This window comes from Scophthalmus maximus, chromosome 14 (genome assembly GCF_022379125.1).
Source record: "Scophthalmus maximus strain ysfricsl-2021 chromosome 14, ASM2237912v1, whole genome shotgun sequence".
Taxonomy (NCBI): domain Eukaryota; kingdom Metazoa; phylum Chordata; class Actinopteri; order Pleuronectiformes; family Scophthalmidae; genus Scophthalmus; species Scophthalmus maximus.
The window spans coordinates 4,500,318-4,513,537 of NC_061528.1; the positions used below are offsets into that span (position 1 = coordinate 4,500,318).

At 47.6% G+C, this 13,220-nt stretch overlaps 1 protein-coding gene across 3 annotated transcripts in view; it reads left to right on the plus strand.

The window, feature by feature from the left end:
- Positions 1–13,220, plus strand: part of si:dkey-91i10.2 (uncharacterized protein LOC555224 homolog) — a 48,479-nt gene that overhangs the window by 5,919 nt on the left and 29,340 nt on the right. The window contains exon 1 of one of the 3 annotated variants that reach the window (XM_035603865.2): positions 7,725–7,855. The exons of the other annotated variants lie outside the window; for them this stretch is intronic. The gene's annotated coding sequence lies outside the window, so the exon portion shown is untranslated. Of the gene's footprint in view, positions 1–7,724; positions 7,856–13,220 lie in introns of those variants that run through there. 3 annotated transcript variants of the gene reach the window in all.

Consider the following 13,220-nt stretch of genomic DNA (forward strand, 5'->3'; position numbering starts at 1 on the left):
TTCATTGTATGTCTTTTACGTACATGCATTGTTGTAAAGCACTTTGAGCTGCACTTCATGAATAAACTTTATGATTTTTATTGATTGACAGTCTTCTACAGTACACACTAGTTTTCCACCTCGTACTTTTAGGCATTTGACTGATTGAAAAAATATATATATATATTAAGAAAGGCGTTTTACTCTCTGACGGCATTCGTGTGTATTGTCTGAGAGCGGAGAGGTGTTCTTCTCTAATGAAGCCTTAATCCCATAATAATATTATCTGGATTAGCCTGCATAATCCATTCAGGGTTCATTAGTCCGGTCGTATTAGCCGTCTGTCTTACAGGACATTCAATTGTTGGTTCATAATCAGTGGCAAAAATGAAAAGGCCTGGTTCAAGGCACAGTAGTTTAACCTCCCGTGTTTCGCAAACCATTCTGTTTCCTGCGTAAGGATGGATATTTATTGTTTGGTATTGCCTCTACACACACAGATCATCATGAACAGGCTTTATCAGTTCAAAAACATAACTCGAGAATCACCTGGAAATCGGGCGTTGCAGGTCTGCGTGGCGAGTAAAGTCATTTCTAATAGGTCAGGACAAAAGCGCTGCGAAGGTGGCGACTCCAGGAAGCAGCGGCTTCCCGTCAGCGGGTAGCCATCTTCTCTTCCCCCTCACAGCTTTTGGCAGAGTGAAAGCTCCCTGCGTGCGTGACCTCCCCACCCATCGTCCATCGCCTCAAGATGCTCGAGGCCGGACTCGAGCATCAAACCCTTCCTTTCCTTCCTTCTTCTCAACAACCATTCGTAACCTTGTCTCTCTCCACGCTACGCGCCCTGATGGTCCTGTCTGATCCCCTCGGTGCAAACATGTCTCTTCTTTCTTTTCCTCTTTTCTTTTCCGTAACGAGTGGTGCAGGAGCAAAAGTCGGGTTTTTAAAAAACAGATTTCAGACGACCACCGGCCGCACATACAGCCGACGGGCGGGGAACTCAGATGAGCCAAGAATATATGAGAGCCGTTCATTCTATTAATCTTTCTTTAGCATTTCATTTGCATTAGACATCTATCTGTATTTTTATCTCCTTAGTTGGTCCTCCAGAATATTTCCACAGTAATTGCAACGTCAGATTCCATATGAAAGATTGTTTCATAACCCACTTCCGACCATCAGCGTCTGTTCCACAATATACAAAAGCAAAAAATTAAATATATATATATATATATTTCCCTGAGTGGTGTTTTGCCCTTGGGCATTTCTCTTGAAGAACAAGAATTGAACACGCCGCACAGTGAGCCACTGTTCTCTCAGATTTTTTTCCATCCAAGTCAGTGGCTTTTTGCCGGGAGAAACCACTGTATTTCTCCCAGTCTGTGTGTGTGTGTGTGTGTGTGTGTGTGTGTGTGTGTGTGTGTGTGATGTGAAGCCAGATGCAGAACGTTAATGAGACCGAAAGCCTCATGTGCTGCTCTACAGTACCTGACAGCTTGACTAAGGCCTCTGCTCACGTGTGTGTGTGTGTGTGTGTGTGTGTGTGTTTCCTGCACACACGTGTTTGAGGTCCACAACCTTCCGCCGGACCATTAGGATTCAGGTCAGAGCACATTTTTCATACCAGGAGGAGGGAATTAATCCTGAAAGCAGCTGAATCGGCATTGCCTCCCCGCGTGTTCAGTAAAGAGGCTGCTTAGTTGATCGTGAGGCTCCCGAGGGGAAGAAGCAACAACCCCTGTCTGGTCGGAGAGGCTGCAGACCTCACGCTGACTCCGACTCTCCTCTGTGTCTGCTTCGCCTTCAGCCATTTCATTGGTGAAATATGGATGAAGCCTCTGCTCTCCACAAACCTCCCTCCCCTTTGTCTCTCTCCTTTTGTTCCCTGAGAGATTAGCCCAAGGTCTCCTCTGATGGCTTTTTTCCCGCCCGTGCCGTTATTCGGAAGGCGGCGACCTCGTGCGGCTTCGCCCGCTCGTTCTCCCCGGGACCCCCCCGGCGGTTGGGTCGCCGTCATGGCGCCATGTTGCGCTGATCGCGTTCGATGCAGACGTCGGACCACGCCAACACCTTCATTCCGCTCAAGAACAGTGTCGTCCACCGCCTGAATATTCTGTATTATAATACATGTCAGCCCCCCCCCTTCCATTGATGTGTAAATGCTGAATTTTCTGCAGTGCGCCCAAGCTTCCTACTATGACCATGAAGAAGAATTGCAGTGGCCTCCAGTCTTCAGGAGCGAACCCCCTTTTCTGTCAAAGAGGAACGTCGATCGTTGATTCCTCAGTTTCAGAGGCGGACCGTGCTTTCATCGAAGAAGGTTCCGGCCCGACGTCGCCCCTGGTTTTCTTTTTCATACGTGCAGTTCCAGTGGATTCCGTCCACAGCGCCGTCTGCAGATACGTTGCACAGAGGCGTAGCCACCGCCGTGCGTTCACTGCGACGCCACCGGTTGAATGTAAAGAGAGGCGTCCATGTGGAAATTGGGAAACTCCCACGGGAGAAAAGAACATTTACTTTCCAGCGTCCTAATGTAAATCTCCGCCTTCAGATTGGTGGCGCACGCCGGTGCCTCTGCGAGCAGAGCTGCTTAACATTTTGAAACCTGTGGTTTGGAAAATGATAATGACGAAAACCCAGCGTCAGCCGAACCAGATCGTCGGGATGAGGCCAATCAAGGCGGGCTGAGTAAGAGAGGCGCGTGGACGAGCGCCGGCGTCGAGGGCGACTCAGCGGTGAACTGCGGAGACTGATAGATTGACGGGGAAATTGGATTTGGAGGCCTCCCGTCGGGAGGGCCGGGGTTTATTCGGTGCGCCGTGCGGCTGCAGGCTTGCTGATTATGATAGCAGGCTCCTCTCTGCACATGGAGGGATTTAGAAAATCAGCCAGTACAGCGCTCAGGGGATGAGCATGTGCACACACGCACACACACACACACACACACACACACACACACACACACACACACACACACTAACACTATCCATATTCATTCACAAACACATCTGAGCATATAGGTCATCAAGTTTTCGTTTACGTTACATGTGGCGTGTGAATGGCAGGTTGACGGGAGGGACCGCAGCAGCGGCAGCAGCCGCTCCTTCCTACATCAGACCTGCAGATGGAAAATTAAATAATAAATGAGGTTAATGGGTCACGGTGGTTAATGCGTGGTCCTGTTTTTCATTTATTTCCCCCTTTTTCCAGACTGTTCCTTGCCTGGTCCAATCAATAAAACACACACACACACACACACACACACACACGCACACACACACACACACACACACACACACACACACACACACACACACACACACGTTACCATCATATTTGGCTGTTGCTGAGCAGAAGGGATCATCATGTTTTAGCACCGGCTGGTCGATCCTGATGTTTTCAAAACCGTCGGTCAATTAACAAGTTTGTCTATGAACAGAAAACTGCTTTTAGTTATGGATTAGTGAGCGTTTCATCAAACATTCTGTGGCTCCTGCTGCTCAAATGTGAGGATTTGCTGCTGTTCTCTTGCTTTTAATCACCATGGATTTCACATCTTTTGTTTTGGAAATAGAAGAAGTCCTTGGTCACCTCATCCCCTGAGAACAATGTGAAGGACAATTCGCTTTTTGAGGCGACTGTTTTTGCAGAGGAAGGTGGACCGTGCACTTCCCCCCTGCCGCCTCCCCGTCTCCTCAGTAGTTTGAATGCAACTTATTCTACTGTTTGAAAACGGAGCAACGGAGCTCGTCCTCGAGGAAGAGTCAAGTCAGGGGTCTTCATTGTCTGGTAACTGTTGGTGAATGTACAATAGAAGGTTTCCTGACTAGGCATTCAACAGTTGCTGAGATATATGCTGCGTGGACCAAGAGTTCCCAGTCACCAGCTTTAAGAAATGAACAAGAATAACTAACAGATATTCATTAATCAGACATTAAAAGGGGGGAAAAATGATATTTACACAACCCCAAAATACAAAAATAGTGACGACTGAGGAGATGTAGGCTGGAGTCATACGAAGGCAAACTCTTGCACAAACTCCCGCTTTTACGGAGAACATCATGTTCACATCTTTAACACCGAACATGCTTTTAGATGCCGTTTGGATCTGGTGTTCTTCTGAAGGATGAACACTCGATCCCTCTGCACCAGGGGCGCCGAATGGGACGAACAGACTGAAGAGTGGAGAGAACGTAGGACTGATTTACCCACGTTTATTTGGTTTCACGTCGGTGGACAAAGACCCATTTGATGGAGACAATTTGCTTCAGTGTGTCGAGCCGGTGGCCACTCTCCTGTGTCCTCCGTCAAACTCCACCCTGCCAAACCATCCGTCCATCGATTGCCGGGCGTCGGAGGGCCGCTGTGGTTGCCGAGCAGTCGAGCATCCGGATAAACACACGCACACAATTTCTTTTTTAGGATGTGCCCTGTGTTAATGCACTCCTCCCCCCTTGCATATGCAAACATGCCCAGCCGGCCGAGGGGGTCAACAACAATGTGTCGTCCGTCTCTCGGAGAGCTAACAGTAACGGCTATTGTGCAGCTCCGCGATCCGCGCGCTGCCTGCGCACACACACTATTGGGCGTCCTCTCTCTCTCTCTGTGTGTGTGTGTGTGTGTGTGTGTGTGTGTATTAATTTAGACACATGATGACAGGAGCCCCGTCTTCCTCCCTGTGTTTGCTGGTTCAGGAAAAACCCTCTGCTCCGGCAGGCTCTCAGGCTCCCACGGTTACTTACTCATCACTAAAAGCCGCCTCACCCTCCTCCATCCCCTCGCGCCCGGCTCCTCCCCTGAGTCATGGAGATTGAGCTAAATTTAGCAAGGCCTCCAAAAGTAATGGCGTGGCGAGTTCTCATTGAGTTTTGCGCCGCACGAATGTCTCTCTCTCTCTCTCTCTCTCTCTCTCTCGCGCTTGCTGTCGTCTTGCTCCCTCTCGTTCCTCGTCCTCAGTAAAAGGCTTGTCCGTGACTCACCCACAGGCAGAGCGAGGGCCCTTTGAATTATTGAGCCAATGGCGGAGACCTCATAAATTATCTGGCCGCGTGTCGCCGGGCGGAGTAGGTTCAGCTCAGTGGATACATCTCATCTCGGCCCTCGGTGTGAGTGCGAGCTACACCTCTGTACGGGGTCTGATAAGAGCGCAGGGCCGAACCCAACACACACACACACACACACACACACACACACACACACTCAGGCAGTTATTATACGCCCTGCAGTGAGGGTCTCTTTTCCTTTTTTGGCCTCTACAGAAACATGTCTGGGCTTTTGAAATCCAGAAATGACAAAGGAGCGAAAGCCAAAGTACATAACGCCAAGACATCAACTGTAAAGAGTCCACGTACAGTAGGTCTACTTACTATTAACGAGAATAAATGTGCCAAGTAACACTTACTGTAGCTTCCACTCTTCTTTTTTTTTGGACCCCATAGTGTCAATGGATGACTTCAGGTCATTTTAAAAAGTTCTCACAAACCCCACCGACAATTTCTGCAGCTCGGTGGAGCTTTTTAGCCTCTTTTAGCTTGTTTTGGTTCCACACTGCAGGAAGACACTGTACACTGCCTCCTCTGCACCGCTGGAGGAGATTGAATATTTACGCTTCACATAAGCCGGTTGAAATCACATGAATTTTTTTTAAAAAGGGGAAAATCTTGGCCACGAAATCCAAATCGTCACTTCAAGACTAGTGTGCTAGAGCTTTGGTCTGTTCACTGCCAGCTAATCAAAATAATAGGCACAGTTGAGACAAGTTGTTTGGCAAATGATTACATACTGTATCTCGCTGTATATTCATATACCTGATAAACATCAACACCCGACTCCATCCTCTGATTGATTCCCCTCCTGTGGTCACGGTATTGATTTTTTTTTTGCGATGTGCGATGGAGCTGCTGAACATTGAAGTAACACTTTACCGCCCTTGAACGTTTTTCCCGCGTTTCTCTTAATGACAGGAAGTGAACGCCCCCCCCGGTGTGAGTGGGCGGCGCAGTGCCTGATGTCTCTCTATTTTGTATTTTATAAGCTGCGACGAGAGTGATATTCTGGAAGAAGTCGTCGGATATCTTTTGGCGATGAGGCATCTGTAGCTGTAGGAACACACACACTCTGATCCACACACACACACACACACACACGTGTTCATGCCCCAGTTCATGTTTGATGTATCACCTGTTAAAATGGTTCATTATGAGGACGCGTGGTCGTCCGACAGAGCAGATGATCCGATTAGAGTTTGAACATCCTGTTTGTGTAAATAAATGTGCGTGTTAATTCGTGAAAAAATGGCAGATTTCATATTCTTAACAGCCTGGGGGGGATACGCGAAGACAAGGCGTCTGTGGTGGGGCAGAAATATCTACTGATGCGTTTTCATTATTCATAATAAGCCGAGTAGAAGACCTATTGATGGGTGTCAATCATTTTCTCATTCTTCATATCATGATGCCGACCTTTGGTGTCAATAACACTTTTCATTCTTTCTTTGAAATAAAGGCCTGGCAGTTTTATTATAGGTGCAGTTATTTCAATATTATCTCAATATTGATATATGCTGATCATGACACTACATACATTCTAGAGAGCTCATGCTATCAGCGTTTTCTGATGTGACGACATCATTCGAAACTCTTTGAAGACATACAACTGTTTTTTGCCGTGACAGCGCTTTGGTTTTTGGTAGTTTCAGAAAAAACAAAACCAGTTCGGTGATGACGGAGGACGGTCATGATTCTGGGTTACATTTGGGAATTTGATTAAAAGTCAATCGCCTCCATCCATAAAAGAAACCAACGTGGATGGCGGGAAACAGGAAACTGGCATTGTGTCTCTCACTCCTCCCGACCTATAAATCAGACTTTATCTGATCCATCACAGATGTAAAACACAGGCCGAGGCTACGAGCGAATACAGAAAACATAGTTTTACTTAATTTGTTGCTATACGCAGTAAATTAGAAATCCGAATAGGACCACTGTGAAAGATCAGACGTAATGGTAAATGTATTTAAGAAAATCATGACGTCTCTGGCTTTAGATAACGGTCAGGGACCTGTGTCGCACGTCATTCACTAAACTCTCTCTTTCTCTTCATTTGCTGTCTTAGAAATGTGTCCCCTAAAAATTGGAGAGGATAAAAAAGAAGCTGTAGAGTCTCTGGCTGTGACTGATCTCTGCAGAGTGCAACTTCACACAATTCATTCAGACACGATAAGAGTTTTGTGACGATAGAGGGATGATAAGTCCTGAGATTATGGCCGTGCGGCTCCAGTGACTCTGTTTTTATTTAGGTCCACCCCCGCCCCCCAGGTGAAGTTCCGAATGTAATCCAGGTCATTGTCCGATCGAGCAGCTGTCGATTCATTTCTGACTGAAGGGGAATAAAGTCAGAGACTATCAAGGATTAACCAAGAGTCTAAACGTGGCCCGGGATGATGACACAGCACCTGCCTCTCTCTGTCTCGCTCTGTCTCTGTGTGTGTGTGTGTGTGTGTGTGTGTGTGTGAGAGAGAGAGATAAAAAAAAGCTGCTCACTACTCAAACACAACCGCCGCTTCCCGGTTCCCATGCCAACCACAAGGGCTGTTCATGTTGGAGCATGCTCAGTTTGGCTCCCTTCCATGTAACAATAGCCAGTGAGAGGGCTCTCACTCCCTCTCTCACACTCTCTCTCTCTCTCTCTCTCTCTCTCTCACACACACACACACACACACACAGACACACACACACACACACACACTCTCTACTCCAGCTCACAGTGGGAGCGAGACGGAGAGGAGAGGCTGCCTACTGCGCCGCGGAGCTCACAACACACACACACACACACGCACACACGCACACACACATACACACACACGTCCACAACAAAGGTGAGTACACAAACCGGGCAAATATTTAATCTCCTGCCGTTCAATTTTTTTTCAATGTGGCGATGAGTTTGTGGACACAGTTGTTGTCGATGGAAAGAGCAGAGAAGAAGAAGAAGAAGAAGAAGAAGAGGGAAGCATGTGCTCTGCTTTGTGAGTGACAGGATGGCATGTATTTATTCTATTATATAAATGTTTGATTGATTTATTGTTATACTCAGATTGCTCCCTGCTCCACCTGGATATTGTCGTTTCATGAATGGCGGAAGCGGATTGAATATTTATTCTGCTCAATCGCCGGTGTAGTAGTTTAACAAAAGCAGCCGTCGCTCAATAATTCATGGAGCCCTGTGTGGAGGAGAGTCGGCGGATGACAGCAGGTGTAATGTGATGCTTTGCATGGTGGACACAGATGTTTTAGGCTCTTCTGACCAGTGCGGCTCGGTTTTTACAAGCCTTCTTTATTCACGTCCTCGTGCCCGTGTATGAAGAGTTTTAAAGACCGCTCTTGGACATCTGACACGACTCTCAGGAACGCAAAGATCATTTTCTCTCCCAGGAAGATAAATAGATGCAGCTCGGGTCTGTAGATTCCATCGCTGGTCAAAGAAATGTAACATGACCTGCAGGTGGAGGGAATGTGAGGAGCGGCTCCTCCTCATGCCTCGCTGAGCCGCTCAAATCTTGTCTGTGTGTGTGTGTGTGTGTGTGTGTGTGTGTATCAGGGGCAGTCAGCGCAAATTATATCTTCAACATCATCCTGTAGTCTACCGTGAGAGGCTCACTTAGACACACACACACACACACACACACACACACAGAGAGAGAGAGAGAGAGAAAGTCACTAACTGCCTCCCACAAGATTAATTGTTGTGGCAGATATTTTCCTGGCTGGTCGATAGTTTATTCCTCAGCAGCCTCTTGTGTGTGTGTCTGTGTGTGTGAGTGTGTGTGTGTGTTGTTGTTGACTGTTCACAGAGCAGCATGAATATTTACTGGACTGGTCCTTGGCCTCATATGTAAACTAGAGGTGCAACCAGGGATGGGCATCAATATGTGATATTATTGACAATGTATTATTTTTTGTCAATATTCAATTCCTTCAACTACGATTTGCTTGACATTCATAATTTGGACACCGGAACCCTTTGAAAACAACACCACTTTACTTTCCTGGCACTGTTTGACACATTTCTAATCAGCATGTAACCAATGTTATGATACTTTCTCAATATGCTTATTGTCATGATTATGAGGACACAACACGGCTCCGTCAAAAAAAAGTGACGAGCAATATCTCTGCCATGCAACGAATGTTCAATTACGTTATTATCTAAACTCATCATGCTAATAAATAGTTGAGTCTATAAATGTTAAAATAAACATCTACACATATTAAAAATCCAATGATGCATTCACACAGTACAAAAACTAGAAAGAATTACGTTTACATGAATAGATGGATAGTTACTTGACTGATCCGCAAAGGAAATTAGGATTAACAAAGAACAGCAGAGGATAATTAATATTCTTAGTTGCCAAATGACTTTTGCACACATTGAGGACAACACACACACACACACACACACACACACCCTCTGCAGGTTATGTCCTCATGGACCTGATGAATCAGAATCCCGCGATCACTTCTCTCCTCCAAGTTCTTGACCTCCACCTCCTCCCGAGGAGAATATCTGGATTTATAGCCGAGGTCCTTTTTACTTTGTTGACCAACAAGTTGTTGACGCTGTGTGTTTACCACGTGGTTTTGGTCAAGAGCTGCACAAAGGGTTTATCGGAGCTTCCTTTCCACAAGATGTCATACGAGAGTGACCCATTTCACACCACTCATTCGAGTCATTCTCATGTTGATTGGCGGCGCCCTGAAAATGCTTTATCACTTCTGTTTGAATTGTAAATTTCCCGCCAACCCGCCGCTCGGCCGCGCGGCCGATTGTGGGTCGACACCTGCGCGAAGGACCATCGGCCTCGCGGGTCGGACCGAGAGATGAGAGGATAGAGAGAGTGATGGATGGCAGAACGGGGGGAGACGGACCGAGTGAGTGGCACTCGTTCCCCCTGCGGGAAATTGGAAAAATAAATTGAGTCGACGCAGGCGGGCTTTGCGTAGAGATATTGATGCCGGGGTGCTAGTGTGGGAGTGGAGAGGTTTGGACTCGGGGCTCAGGAAGTTCAGGCGAGGCTAATCGTCCCTGTGGCCGCCAGTTGGGACGAGCGCAAGGCCTCCATGGGGTCAGTCATCAGACAGTTTTCCACCTGCCATTGGTATTACAAAGAAGATACAGTCAAATAATAATAAGGAAACCTTATTCAAACAATCTAGACACACTTTCAGTCGATGTCGCATCTGTTCTGCGTCGGGCAGAATACTAAGTGGCACCCGGCGCGGGGCTGACGCGTTTGATTTCCAGGGCTCCGGAGCCTTTTTGACAGTGTGTGAGTGCGTGATGTGACGCGAGGGGAAACGCTTCTCTCCACGTCTGTTTGTTTGTTTGTTCCTCGTCTTTTTCGTATTCTCCTCCTCCTCCTCCTCCGCCCCGGTCCCATGCTCGATTGTTGGAGAGCTTAGAGACGATGGATGAACCGCTGCACGAGTGCTGCTCATGAAAATCCTAAAGAATTCATAAAACCTCGACCGCGCTGGGTCGTCGACCTTTGTGTTCAAAATTGTATATAATATTTGTTATTGTATGGTGTATTTCTGTTTTTTTCTCATTTACCTCAGGGGCTGTTTCCTACTCTCTTAGTACATTTTGCTGCTGTGTCAATTTTGAATTTTCTCTTTTTCTAATTTGTTTTTTGTGCATATAACCAAACATTTAGTTCAGTCGACATTCTTACAATCGAGGATGCAAAGGGAAAAGGAAACAGCAACAAACAGTGATGGCTACAGGTTTCCACCATCAGTTAGGTCATAAACTATTTCCGCTGTCGTTACTCATCAATTTCCTCCATTTATGAATGAAAACATTGTCTCTCACTCTTAGCTGGTGTGTCATTTTTTTTCCCCAGTAGTGTAAATCTCTTCAATAATTTCTAACCGTTGTTTTATAGCAGGGAGTTCAGTCTTGTGCCAGTTTCTCGTAATGGCTTTTTTACTTGTTCAATATCTTATGTTGTGTTATCTTATCTTATGAAATGTCACATTGTATCCTTAAAAGAGGAAAAAATGGAAAAAGACAATAATTTAACAGTTCTTTTCCTTCGACAAAACCTCTAGTTTATGATCGATGTTCAGTGAAACTCTGTGGCTGCGACAAACTGTCGTGATACGAAACACACCCGTCACTGAAGAAGCCATAGTACATTACAGAGTTAATCCAGCCTCCTGAGTGTTGACGCTTGTTAGCCAGGTCCCTGTAAACCGTGGAGACAGTCAAATCAATGCCCCCCCCCCCCCCCCCCCCCCCCCCGCCTGTACCTTCCCTCCTCTCTCCGTCCTCCCCCTCGCTGTAAGTCATCACATCCCCGCAGCTCTTCCCTTCCTTCCCTCTCATCCCTCCCCTTCCCCATGTCCCACTTTCCCTCCGCGCCGTCCTGTCTTCTCCGCCATCTGAAAAATCCTCGGCCTCTCCTCCTCTACAGCTTAAGCCAATTACAAAACCTGCCCTTGGCTTCCGGAGGAGAAAGACGAAAACGAAGGGGCTTCTCCTGCTTCTTTTCTCTCTACCTCCTCCGCCTCCCCTGTCTGCCCCCTCTCTACTTCAAGGAAGGTGCGAGTCATCCGATGACATCCAGGATGCCTCCAGCAGATACGGATCCTCGCAGGCCTCTTTCAGGGAGCCAGTCGGTCGATAACCGGGCCGTGATGCATCTCCCGTGGACCCTTGTTAAAGCCGACAATGAGCCGACAAGAAAAGCTTTTTGGAAAACATCAACAACCCCCCCCCCCCCCCCACACACCCCCCGGCAAGGTCAAGGGGCAGCATTGATCCGGGGAGGGGAGGCGTCTGAGAGCACATGGCTGAATTTAAAAGCAATTGCTTCAGTATTGCGGTGATTTTCGTTTTATATATAAGGTCATAAATCCAGGTGTCACCTTTAAAAATGTGTTCTTATTCTGTACCGGTACTTATTAATCAAACCCCTAAAAAAATCAGGATCAGTGCTGGTGGTTCCCGACGCGCGGTTCACTCGTGACCCCTGCGGGGGGGTCGCAGTGTTTCGTGGCTCTCGACTGGCGAGAGTCCGTGATCTGACGCGGCTGTCGCGCCCCCGCCGCGCGTGACGCGAGAGCGCTCGTGTCCGCCGGCCGGCGGTTTGAACGCGAAAACATGTCGACAGTGGCGGCGTTGTTTGCTTGCGCTACCAGCGCTGTCAGTCACATCTGATCGGGCCGCGTCCTCCGAGCACACGGTGTCCCACCGTTAAACTGCGAAAGAGAATATCAGTCCTGAACATTTAACGTTTTTAAGCTTTTACTCTACAGGGGTCAAAAGGTCAAAAAGAAAAGCTTAGGGGTGGCATCTGTGTTCCCTGTGGGTTTTTTTTTCCCTGTTTAGCATCATATCTCACTGGGAGTTTGCGGATGGGCACGTGACTATTCTAGTTTTTGTTGAAACCTTCCAGTCGACTCTTATCGACGAAACGCGTCCCTCTCTTATTCTGATAAACATCCCGAGCAGCTGCCTTTCTCCGACGGCCTCCGTGAGGGATTTCTCTCTCTCGTGCCTCCATCGTCAATCTCCATTGCTCTTTCCCTCCGACTCGCCCTCTCCTTATCTCCCCGTCTCCCTTCATCCCTGCTCGTGAGAGTGACTCACGTTGCCCATCTGCCGATGACGAGCAAGAACCCTCTCCTGCCTTATTAGCCTCCTTTCGTTTATTAACGCCACTCTTTGGATGATACCTCTATCTACCTCGTCTATCTCTTTCTCTGCTCATCCCTCTCTCCAATCACCAAAAACTCCTCCTCCTCCTCCTCCTCCTCCTCCTCTTCCTCTGTCCTGTCAGGCCTTTATCATCCATTCTTCTTCTCGCTCTATACCTTCTCTCCTCCACGGCTGGATCCATCTCTGCACGAGTTGCTTCCCTTCATGTCACCTCTTCCCTTTTCTCCCAGGAGACAGATTGTAGGAATGAGGTCAGACATTAGGTGCGTGCGTGTGCGTGTGCGTGTGTGTGTTGTGTGTGTGTGTGTGTGTGTGTGTGTGTGTGGGAGCATATGGATGTAAATGTGAGCAGACTGTTGATGTTTTGTTCATGTAGGTGTTGCTGTTGCTGATGTCATTATGATCCCCCGCAGAAATGACAACAGACACAGGAAAACACCCTGGAGGTTTGCGCGCGTGTGTGCGCGTGCGTGCGTGTGTGTGTGTTTAAACACATGGAGAACGAGACTCGCACA